Here is a 12557-nt window from a genome sequence, read left to right on the forward strand (position 1 = left end):
CTTAGCGCGGGGAGCCTTTTTGAATTTGAATAAGATCGAGTGAATTTCGACAGGTGCTTCCCCGGTGGTGATGATGATGTGGACGATGCCCTATTGTTGCCACTGACTGTGTAGATACTTGTTGTTGTTTTGCTAGCATCATCTTCTAGCCCAGGATGTAGGAGTCGCTAATGGCGAGGGATGGGAAAGTAATAAAGATAATACCAGTGCAGATTGCTTTTCTCCGACTCCTCCGTGGTTCCAGCAAGTCAGCTCACAATGCTCGATTTGTTTCAATAAAATCGCTTATTCCCTACCAGGCACACCATCAGAAGTCGTCAGCATCCGTTCGGTAACAGTGTCCATCTTCCGAAGGGAAGGAGAAATTTACTGCTTTCACATTAGTGCAAATATGTTCCATCTAAGCGCAGGCACTATAGATAAGAGTCGAGTCCATCTTCCAGGCCAGAGATCCGGGGCTCGCAGAGGAGAGTTGATTTAATTTAAGACCTATCACCAGCAGTACTTCAGCACAGCAATCGGGGTGGGATGACTTCTGAACCACGTGGAGAAGCGCCCGCGCGTGATATATGGACCAACAGCGAGGGCACCGATAAATTATCGACACTATTAGTGACGCTGCCACCCTCAACTGTCGGAGCATTATCGGAAGGAGATTAATAATTAAAAGGGGACGAACGTCCTTAAGAGGTATGCAAACTGTTTACCCTCCTCGGGTGCGTGTGTAATAAATCTGAGGAACAATGGCCTCTATTCTCGGGAGCTTTGTTGTACGCGGCGGCAAATATTGGCATTCCGCGAAGACGTTCCTCAGAACAACACAAAGGAATTCAATTAAATTTGGTGGTTTGCAGGGTAAATATTTGACCCAAGCATTCGTTACGTGGGGGGGTTGTGCTTCCATACGGACACGGGAGTTCTGGGTAAATAGTCTTAGCGGAATTGGATTGGAGAATGTGCCAAAGTGGCTGCCAACGATATTGTTCGCAGGAAGTTGTACTGGTAAAGATATCGTAAAACTTCTTAGAATATTAAGAATGGGCTACTGCTATGTTGACTGATAGACGAATTACATTAAATTTAAACCAGTCCAACGCAATTTCTAATACCTGCAGTCATCCAATCACGCGGGAACGACATCTCCAATGTCCTTCATTTAACTTACGCTCGAATTAATTGAATGATCCTTATTACGGCATCGTCGGGTGAGTGCATGTGTACACGAAGGACACTGTCGCACTCTCCACCGACCGACCGACCGCCACACATCGGATTTCCTGTTCGTCTGGAGAATTCCAAGTGTCAAGTCATTAGTTCCGAGCGGATAAATTCAATTATTTTACGACACATTCGTTTCGGCTTTGTTTCCTTTTCATTCGCTCGGAAGAGACGCACCCGGGCTAAATGGGGGGAGGGAAATAACAATAACACCTTCGAGTGAGATTTTTCACCTTTTTTTGAAACTCCAATGAGCCAAAGTGGAAAGGTGAGGACTGTAATGAGATAATTAAATCGCATTTTCGGAATGACAACGCGGGACGGGAAATTGCTACGACAAACGATCGGTGCAAATGAGACGATTACTAAACGCAAATTGTTATTGGCTCTGGTGGAAGCTGTTAGAATTACATTTACTTTTTGTTTTTGTTTGATTAAATTGAACGTTTTTAAACAGCGCCAGAACATTTTGACCGCTTGTCAGTGTTGCCAAATTGACAGCTTCGCTGATAACCATGCTTCTACAACGTTGCTCTAACCAGAAAACATCGGACTCGCCATTTTCAACCAGGCCCTACGGGCAAGTTAAGGTGATCTCGAAACCAATTTCGATTCCATTGCCCGCCAGGGACTCATCTCCCATTCAGTTTCAGTTTTCCATGCGAGCGAAGCGATAAAGCTCGAAAAAGCCACTGCACCGTCATCGGTCATAAAACGCAACCCTCCAATTCCGGCGTCTAGCACTCTCTAGTCCCCATCACTGTATGGGGCGACTCCATCTGACGTCAATATTTTTGACTGTCTCTTTTTTTTTCGTATTCCAAATGGCCGCAGGGCTGCCAACCGAACCACGCTCGCTCATTAAACTTTATTGTGTTTCGTGTGTGCATCCTTTTAAATTAAACAACATGACTCCAAACAAGGCGGAACGACTCTGGATTTTCGGTCGGTACGGTGTCGTCGAGTAATCGAATTAAATAACGAATGGGAAAATAGGAAAATCCACCCGGGCGTGGATGTCAATGAATTTCCTGGTCTCCCGAATCCGTCCGGGTGAGCTCTCTTGTCGCAAATGTGACTGTGGGATGATGGTGGGTTTTTTTTTTCCCCGACCGTCTCGATTCAAGGGTGGAAACATAAAAGTGCATCATAAAATTTGAGCTACCTCCATCCATTCGTTACCGTCGTTGCATCGGTGATGCTGGGTTGCTTTCAGCTGTGCCTTGAATCGATATTGGTGACATGGGACAGTCATTAAATGCAGCTCTCCGATGGGCGTTTGTGCCGTGAATCTCGATTTTTTTTGTTTGCCCTTGTCACTTGGTATATAATTGAGAAATAAATGCGTACACTGGATTTTAATCTCGTAGAAATTATGAAGCACTCTTTTGGGGATTGCAAATGTTTCGTTGTTGTTTTTGAGCTTAGAAAGTTTAAACAAGGCCATGGCCAGGGATCAGGGCCCAACGACGACGAAGCTGTCAACCATCACTTTCAATTGAAACTCATTCTTTCTTCTCTTCGAGCTGATCCCCTTCAACATCATCAGAACCACTTTCAATCAGTTTTCAGGATTGTTGTTATGACTTGACTCGTGTTCATTTTGTCTTTCATTGTCAAATGAACTTACTTTCGCATTGAAGCGGAGCTGTTCGATCCAAATTTCGTACAGTCTGTCTGACTTGTTGACTGTTCACTCGGTTCATTTTAGCACATACACATAGCTCTGTGCACGTTGATGTCAAATTTATCATTGTCGGGTGGTTTGTTTACCCATCAATATAGGATGCTGCACGCTGACGTCACGAATAAACGCAATGAACCCGCTTTCATCAGTTTGACATCCAGTGGTAGGTTGTTTACCTTTGCCTGTTAGTCGATTCAAGTAGATTCGAGTTTTTAATTAAAAAGCGCTAAAAAATATGTTATCCGACTATGGTCTTTTAAAAAATCTTCCTCTTTAAAAACTCTAAAAACAAACATTAAAAACAGATGTCAAAAAAAGTACCACCAAGGGGCGCTAATATGGTGATGTTTGCTCATGTAATCACACTTATTTAAAACAGTTCCAGGGCTTCAAAATTGATGAAATTTTGGATTTCGGTTCCATTTGTGATGTAGATTACGAATATCCAATGACCTTAAAACCCCTAAAGCACCCAATTGAAATGAACTGATGACTTACCATGACTTACACGAAAATGATATTGCTTGAAATGAAGCGATTCTGCCGAGAGTTCATTTTCTTTTCTCTGTTTCGAAAATGCAGAACCCTGCCAGGGATAGAGAACCGCACGAAGCACAGACGTGTAAAACGCAATCATGTGTGTGTGTCAAAACTGAAGAGAGGTGCAGTGATTTTTAATAAAAAATGGGCACACTTGCATATTTTAAATTATCCAAAGTGTTGTTTATGTTAACATCGATTTTAGAGCTGTTAACATTGTAATAAACTAATGATGAGCTGCACTGTGCTTCATTTTGCGCTCTTTGTGCGTTTGTGCTCTCTTAACCTCATTGCACGTCTCTCAAAATTTGTGCATGGTCTCTCTTTCTCTGATCTCTTGGTGTCGAACAAATCTAATATAGGAGACGCACATTAGATCCGGATCGGACGCGTTGCGGCAAAGTGACAGCTAAATCTATTGTCTAGCTGTCAAATTTAACAGTGCACAACACAAAATGTTTGTGCTGTTTGCGTGCTCCAGACGATCCCTGGCAGAAGTTTAACACATTAAAATGTCTCGTGCTGGGCCCCCTATTCCAGTGGCTGCTGATATTTATTTATTTATTTATTTGTCGTCAATCAGTGTAGACCGTTTTACAATTGTTGTCTTAAGTGCTATTTTTACAATTTTGTCTTTGTTTATATTTTTTATAATATGTCTTAAGAACAAGTTAAAACATTACTTCTAGTTGACGTGGGACCCTGATTGGACTGGCTGTCCTATCAGGCCCTGCCTGTATGCAGTGATGCCACATTTTTCCTAATTTCAATCTGTATTTTCATCGCAAAAAATCTTTTGAATCTGTATCTGCCAGACAAAAATCTGTATTATGGTCTCAGTAGGGATTTACGTAAATCTCCATTGAGAAAATTCATAGTTCAGAAGGTGTTTGTTCAAAGTTTAAAATCATGAAAAATGACTAAAGTTTGCTTTCTAAAGAGTTTGTCCATTTTAAAAATCCTCTCTTTTACAGTCTGAAAATACAAAACATTAAGTAGGGTAGAGCGCTTCTTCATTGTAATCGCCCATTTTCGTTCTATCGATCAGAAAAGATCAATAATATCAATGATTTCACCGTGTACAAATCAATAATAGGTTTGTTCCGATGCGTTAGTTCAATAGCTACAACATAAATCTTATTAGAGCGCATTGTATGAATTCTAACGCTCACTATTCTCAAAATAAAAAAGCGCTCCTAGCGAATCCCCGTTTTCTACGTTTATTCGTAGGACGAAGAAAATCTAATGGCGTTTCAATGCGTTAGGACGGAATTGAAACTCATAGGACGAATTTAGATTCAATAAGCAGTATTAGATTTTAAACAACATCTCAACCACTTGTAACTCTTTATCAAATACAGCGGTACGTATGGTAAGGTGAATAAATTTAGAAGTCATCTCTGACAGACATTTTCTATTTTTAGTTCAAACCCGTTCAAAAAGGAGAGGTAAGGCGGGGGTTGTGCTTAGAAAGACGGAAATTAGATCAAAACCCGTTCAAGTTTTGAAAGACAAATCTGTTTCCGACTGAAAATTTCCTTAATGACTGGTTTGTCGGAATTCTAGTCAGAACTTTCTGAGAACACTCCTTTGAATTCCCTTTGATAATTATTCAGAAATTATCACGGTAATGCCACGAAATACCAGAATCATGAATATTTTCTTCAAGCCCATGAACCTTGAAAATGTTCTAAGAACCATTTAAATGATTTTTGTTTTCAAATCTGGCATCTTGGAAAACATTTCCGAAATTTGAATCTTCGTTCCAGAATCTTGAAAATTTCTTTTATTTTTTTCTTTCCTTTATTTATTTTTCGTCGATCTTGTTTTCCGTGCTGAGCACCAATGCTACCAACGCCAGGGAGACAGCTCCCACACCTGGACCCTACCTATCGACCCATCAACTCATGCACCAGGGACCAACGGCTTTACTTCTAAAATTTGCATTAAATCTCACAGTCTTAAAGATTCTATAATCAATGAAATTAAAAAAAAAAAATTGACGCGGATCTCATTCAATCCAATTTAAAAATGTCCAAAACAATGTCTTACTTTATTCCTTCTGTTTGCAAAATTTGTGTTAATGGCACGTATTTACGCCAGTAGCGTTCACAGACTTCAACATTTGTAAACTTTCAGATACTTTGAATAGTTTTGGAGATTAGAAAAATATAAATTCTAGTAGGTAAATTGTTTAAAGATTCTTGATCTTCGGAATGTTTAAAAATAAATCTGAAAATGTATTAAGTTACTATATTAGAGGCAGTGTTGGCTGAAATCAATATCCGAAAATCAAAATCAGCTACCTTCCTAGATCAATATCACCTGAAATCACAGGCACCAATATCATAAGCTATCTTCACCACGAAAATCACACGTGATTTTGACCAATATCAGCCGACTCTTAAAATCAACCAGCATCAATTGCAACCAACAGTGTTGATTCGGCTGTCGACTGAAGCAGACCACTCTCAATGTGTGTCACGCGATCGTCTGTTTACTCGGCAGCAACCATTGTGTGGTCCTCCTCATTGTTCTTCATCAGCAGTTCTTTCAGTCAGGTGCATCGTCGACTTAGCAAAGCAACCGTTTCGTGATGAATGTGTGAGTTGTGACCACGTTTTGCGTCCATTGCTACAATGGAAGCGCTCTGACCCTCGTTGGCGAATCTGCCATACAAGTAAACCACTGAAAGCGGCTCCCGTTCTGGTAGAGGAGGCTTATTGGCAGAGTTGCGACCTATCACAATCACGATCGCCAAACAGCTGATGGTAGTAACGCTTTGTACATTCCTATCAATGTGCTCGTCGAAGCTCTCTCCATGACCATCCATCAAGTTGACGAAAGAAGTAAAAAGCAACTAGTGAATGTCGTCTTCTGTTGTGATCCATCACCGATCTGGTCAATCCCGACAATCACGACACTCATCTGTGCTCGTTTTGAAGCAGTTGCTGCTTTGCTTGCTTATGTGAGTGTGTTGGTGAGTGAGCCCAACAGCTTCCGTTTCATGTTGCCTGCTTTGTTTGTAACTCACACAGTCGCGCCTGCCGAGACGAACTTGGCATGCGTAGGCATTGTTTTCATTTTCTTCTGTCGTTTCGCTTTTTCTCATCATCGTACTGCAGAAGTCTTCACTGTTTTCGTTGTGCTTTTCATCATCAGCAGCGAGTGTAGCGTTTTGCTTGTGAGCAGCGACCATTACTGGTGATTGTTGTTTGCCATGGCTCTAACTCTCACTGCGTGACAAAACGATCTGTCAGCGATAGTCGGTTGGTGCGAAGACGAGTGTCACGTGAGTGTCATGATATTTTGCATCACTGCTTATTGGATAGCGGAACTATAGTTTTAAGATGTATTGTATAGTGAACAAGAATCCTCGGCTCTGTAAAGTCAATTCAGTTGAGCCTTATCAAATAAATTTATATTAAAAAAAAATTCAACCCAGATCAAAATCATTGAAAATCATAGGATTAGAAGATAGGCTAGATTCTAGAGTGTGGGGCATTCCAAAATTCAAGTCAACATTCCGGATGAAATTACAATGATGGATTTCAACCCAAGATGGCTTCCACAAATCCAAGATGGTGGACTAAAATCCGATATGGCGTCCCTTGGACAGGGAATATGCATCTAAACCCATGCAATATGGGTATCTACGGAATGGGCTCGCTGAGTGAAACTAAAAAATTGACATCCGCCGCCATGTTGGAATCCAAGATGGCGGCCCACCGACAGGAAATATGCATCTAAATCCATGCAATATGGATATCTACGGAACAAGCTCGATAAATATCGAGTAATAGAATATCGAGTTGTGAGAAGTCGACTATATTTCCACAATTTATCGTTGCGAATTTTTATTTCTGATAGATGTCATGATCGTTTGAAACTTTAACAGCTCAAATATCAACTCCCACAAAGCATAGAACAAATAACCTGTTATTTCACTTTTGCAGCAAACATCTTGTAATAGTTCCATGTTCGATGTTTCAAAAATATCCAACGTCGCAATTTAAGTAGCAGTTTTGGCTTTATATTGATTGATTAGAGGGTAAGTAAATTGCAGTGATATTTTTGAAGCAACATATTTAACAAATCTGGGATTATCTGGAAACTATTCAAAAATATCTGGCAATAACCGTGATCGGTCTGTGGAGAACCTGAAGTACTCTATAAGTTTTATGTATTTCATGCAAACTAAAAATGAAATTTCATGAGAAGAGAATTCTGAAGCATATTTTGAGGAGTTCCTGAGCAGATTTCAAAAGCAATTTAAAGAATAACTTCAGTAAAGTTTTGTAGAAACACTAAGAAAATTCGAAGGAACATTCCTAAAGACTTCGAAGAATACTGAGGAGAATGTAAGGTACACACCAAATTTTAAAATCCTTTTCCAGCAAAATGAGTTGCTGAATCGCGTCTAGCAAAACTAACTTTAACTGAAAAATCAGTAATATAAAATATTTTGCTGAACTGTAAACTGTATTAAACGTTGAAATCAGGCCAATCCATCATTCTCACCTTCACGGTTTATGATTATTTTTATGTTCAAAAAGTGTTCGACTAACAAAATATCATGGAAATTATATATTTTTATTGCCATGAAATAAGTTTACTAAACTACCTTAGCAACCCGAATTAAGTTGAAAAACTTTCGTTTTTCTCTGAAATTTACAATTTTCTTCATTCGTAAACTTACTCAGGAGTCTCCTTAATGAAGAAAAACAATAACTCACCCAGGATGGCCCATCATAGCTTCTTCAAGACATGATTTTTTTAAGAAGTGCAGTCACATTTAATAAATTACTATATACAACTACATGGAAATGTAATCAAATATTTATTCCAACAATGAGATGCCTATTTCCTAAAAAAAAAAACACTCGAGATTTGCTGCTCGTCCAGCAATATGATTGATCTTCCGTTTTGCTGGATAATCAGTAAAGTGCTGTCAACTTGGCATTGAACGAAATTGCTGGTCGTTCAGCAAAAATATTTTGTTGGATGGATTGCTGAACTTTCAGTTCGGAAAAATCCAGCAAAATATTGCTGGTTTCCAGCGATAAAAAGTTACCCAAGTAACATTTTGAGTTTTATTAGGGTTCTGTAGACCATGATTTAGACTTGTAGAGTGCATTAAACCCTTAATAAAACTTGCAATGTTACTTGGGTAGTGTGTAGTTGTACTATAATTATTAGAAATTCGAAGTGAATTGCAGAGCAAATTTCAAGAGTATTAGTTTGATAATTTCTAAAGTGTTTTGAAGAAAATTATTTTGACATTACCATATGACTCTCTTAGATTATTATAAAGTGGCCTTAGATTATTATAAAGAAATTCTTGAACAAATTCCTTAGAAATCCTGTGGAAGGAACCAAGATAAATCTGTATGTGAAAAAAATTAAAAAATAAGATAAATTTTTACTTAAAAAATCTGAGATTTTATATGAATATTCCGAAGATGGAAGATTAATTGAAAAATTCGAAACATTTGCTTTGCTTTCAACAAATTAAATGATATTCAGGCAATCCTGGTTGCGTAGATCGTATGAGGTGTGAGCAAACAGAATGCATCTACAAATCCACCACCACATTTTATGTTCTTCCTGGAATTGTAATGCATAGGTAGACCTTCCTATCCCTATTTCGTAAAAAAAAAATCAACCATCTCTCACTTTCAAACATACGAACTTCTACTAGCCAACACCACCGGCACCACTCAAGAATCCCAAAATACTTCCCAATACCACGAAATTCGATCCACTTCCTTACTTTTATTTTCGCAGAAATAGAACTGAAGAAACAAGGAGTCCCCGCCAAAGCTGCTCCACCGAGGCATGAATATTTGATGAGGAATTTATCTTTCCACTTGTTCCGAGCGCTCGGGTTCACGTCGCCGTCGTCGTCACCGTGATGACTTACTCTCCGTCTTCCTTGGAGCGCTTTCCACAGATCCTGGTCCACGCCATCATGATCATCGTCATCTTTTACGCCAGTCAAAAAGCAGAGAGAGAGAGAAAAGGAAGAACCAAGATGCCATCTACCGGATCCGGAATAATCAAAATAAACAAAATTCCATTATGTATGGAATATTTAAAATTTTAAAAGCTTTTCCCCGTGCGCCGGCACTCGCGTGCCATTCCGGCCAGCTGCTGGTGGCTTTTCGTCAATTTCATGGGTCCTGTGTTTAGGTTTAATTAAATTTGAGCGTGACATCTGCAAACTTGAAGCACTTTTTCGTGGTGAATTTTAAACGATTGAAGCGCCCCCATTGGGAATCGTTCTGCGGCAAGCTTCTATTTTTTCTGCATGAAACTAGAATTAAACCTTTGCTAGAACGCCAGATTTACTGGTAATCCCCAAAAAGCAATCTATTTCACCAGCAGCTCGATTCCCCAACGCTTGACGGCGAGGGCCAAATCCCGGTGAGAACCACCGGCAACTGATGTTCGTTCGGTCCAAGTTCACAGATCCAACAGACGCAGACACAGCCAGCACCGGGTCATAAATCACTTTCGCCTAGACGAGAGTGAGCTTAGAAAAACCGGGAAAGTTTCTACCTCGATCGACTTTCCTTGGCAGTAAGGAAAAGGTGGAAACAATTATCCTCAAGTTTCCCAAACGGAACCTGAATCCAGGACCCGGGGAGTAAGTACGACCATCAAGGCCAATCACAGGAGGTCGTAAATCTGTAGCTGACCGAAACCGAACGCAATGAGGTGGTTACTCGCTCGAATTCTGGCTGAGTAGAATTAAAGCGATCTGGAAATCAGCCGTCCTTTCTGACTTGATTGGATGACGACAGCGAGGGCTAATCCAATCATGGACGAAACTTTTAGCCGGTTGTTGGCGTTTTGCTGGAAACTTTCTGTCACTTGGTGGTGCTTTTGGTTCGGAGGGCTGGGGAATGGGAGACGGTGCGAGTTTTGTGCTAAAACAGCTGTTGTATTTGTTTTTCATGAAACATTTGCGACATGCTGACTCGGAGTTGCGGAAAAGCGGAAATGTTGGGTGGGATAATTTAACTTTTATAAATTGGCTGATGGAGGGGAGAATGACGGAGGGGAAACGCCAGAAGAAATTGATTGTCGGTGAAATCAGTCCAATTCGGTATGGAGCAGAATTAATAAGATCCGCTATACAAGCAATGCTCGAGAAAATATTCCAGTATACTTGTTTCGATGCCAATCTGCGATAAAGGGCTGATGGTGGGCTTCAAACAACCACATTTTTTACTTTGCGAAACAGGGATCTCGGAGACTATTCGATCAATTTAGCTGATTCTTCTGTCAGCGACATATTCGGGTCTTTCGGCAACATATTCGGGGTGAAATTTCAAAAAACCAAAATTGACTGCGTTACAAAAAGTGGTCAGGATTTGACTACTTATAACTCTGTCAATAGCAGATGGATTTTTATTCTAAACAAACCAATCGATTGAAAATTTTTCTACGAATCCGCTAAAATGAACACTTTATCAATTTTCAATAGGTCACTATTGAAAATTACACAAATGTCCAACTGTTGCAATGGTGATACAAATTATCACCGATTGCTTGCAAAAAGCGCTTTCCCTTACACAGATTTCAACATCCGGTCTCGCCGAACGGTGCTCAAATCATCGTGTGTGGTGGTTGGTCGCTTCTGGCGCGTGGCTTGAACATTGTTCTCCGGTACACAACAAAAGGCTGGCCGCAAGCAGCGAGCTGCAGTCCACATGAGCGTCCATTCACCAAAGAAGGAGCAAGAAGCCACACCGCTACTGATCGGAATCAGTAGCTCTCCGTGAGTCACTGCTCGTCAGCCTCAGTTTGATGAATTTTCCAGACTTTTCCTTGAAAAACTTCTCGAATATGAGTAATACTGATGAAGGGACTGAGTTAACTTAGTTTATTCCTAAATTATTTTTTTTTAAAACACCATCTTTGAAATTTAAGCCATAAAGATTGTTTAGAGTGACTTAATCCTATTCTTAAAAACTGGTCTACTTATATTAAAATCAAAAACATCACACACATCATTAAACAGCCTGTTACATCTATCGGGAGGATTGTTATAACCGTAAGCAGTACGATGTCTCGGAGTCCACAGAAAGTAATAGTTGCGGAGACGGCGAGCTGGAGTGTGGAAATTGATGTTCCCGAGCAAACAACTGCAGTCAATATGATTACCAATCATGTCAAATATGAACATCTTCTGGAGAAAGACTCGGCGAATTGTTAGTGTTTGCAGTCCAATAAGCGCACATCTATGCTCGTACGGAGGTAAGCTATCTGGATTTGTCCATGGTTTCTTTCGATGCGCAGTACATGAACAGCAGGATATGGAGCCCAAATTTGTACTCCATATTCAAGAACACTGCGGACCATAGAGTAGTATAGCGCTTTCAGGGCGTACACGTCGTCGAATTGTGCAGTATTGCGGCGCAAAAATCCTAGCATGGAGTTGGCCTTTGCAACTGTCATGGATATGTGCTCGTTAAACCGTAGTTTGCTGTCCAAGATGAGCCCAAGATCCTTAATGGCATTAACCCTTTCCAGCGGCGATTGATTCATAGGGTAATCAAAAATGATCGGAGAGTGAGAAAGGGTAAGGGTAATCAGTAGATGCAAAATTTGACTTTTTCGCTCCACAGGGCTTAAATGGTTTCATATCGGGTCCTGATTAGCCTCCCAAAGTTTCAAGTCATTTGGTTAGAAACAGACTTCGCACAAACCATTTGATGTTTACATGTAAATTACTATGGAAAATCTCAATTTTTTGTTCATTGCCTTCTAGTCTTTTTCCATATTGAGCTGCAAAACAGTTCGATAGCTTTTCTTATAGAAAATTTTCTCAGCTACAACTTTGCTCAAGATTGTTTCTATGTAAAATGAGACAGGAAAAATTAATTAATTATATAAGAGATTGGTAAACTTATGACATGATCAAGCAGCTGCTCTGTAGGCAACACTGTATTTTGCAGTGTGACATAGTAGCCATAATTTTTGTGTCCTATTCAACGCCCCAGAAACACCAATGTTGCCTGCTGAGCAGTTGATTGAGCATGATCATAAGACATCAGCGCATTGAACCATTGATAACTTTCGATCCTTGCATTTAATCAAAATG

The 12557-nt window shown here is 40.1% G+C and overlaps 1 protein-coding gene across 1 annotated transcript in view; it reads left to right on the forward strand.

The window, feature by feature from the left end:
* Positions 1-12557, forward strand: part of LOC135696833 (headcase protein-like) — a 396033-nt gene that overhangs the window by 282340 nt on the left and 101136 nt on the right. The gene's annotated exons all lie outside the window — the stretch shown is intronic.

This window comes from Ochlerotatus camptorhynchus, unplaced genomic scaffold, assembly GCF_037179485.1.
Source record: "Ochlerotatus camptorhynchus isolate MF236.1 unplaced genomic scaffold, CSIRO-AGI_Acam_v1.1 ptg000062l, whole genome shotgun sequence".
Taxonomy (NCBI): Eukaryota; Metazoa; Arthropoda; class Insecta; order Diptera; family Culicidae; genus Ochlerotatus; species Ochlerotatus camptorhynchus.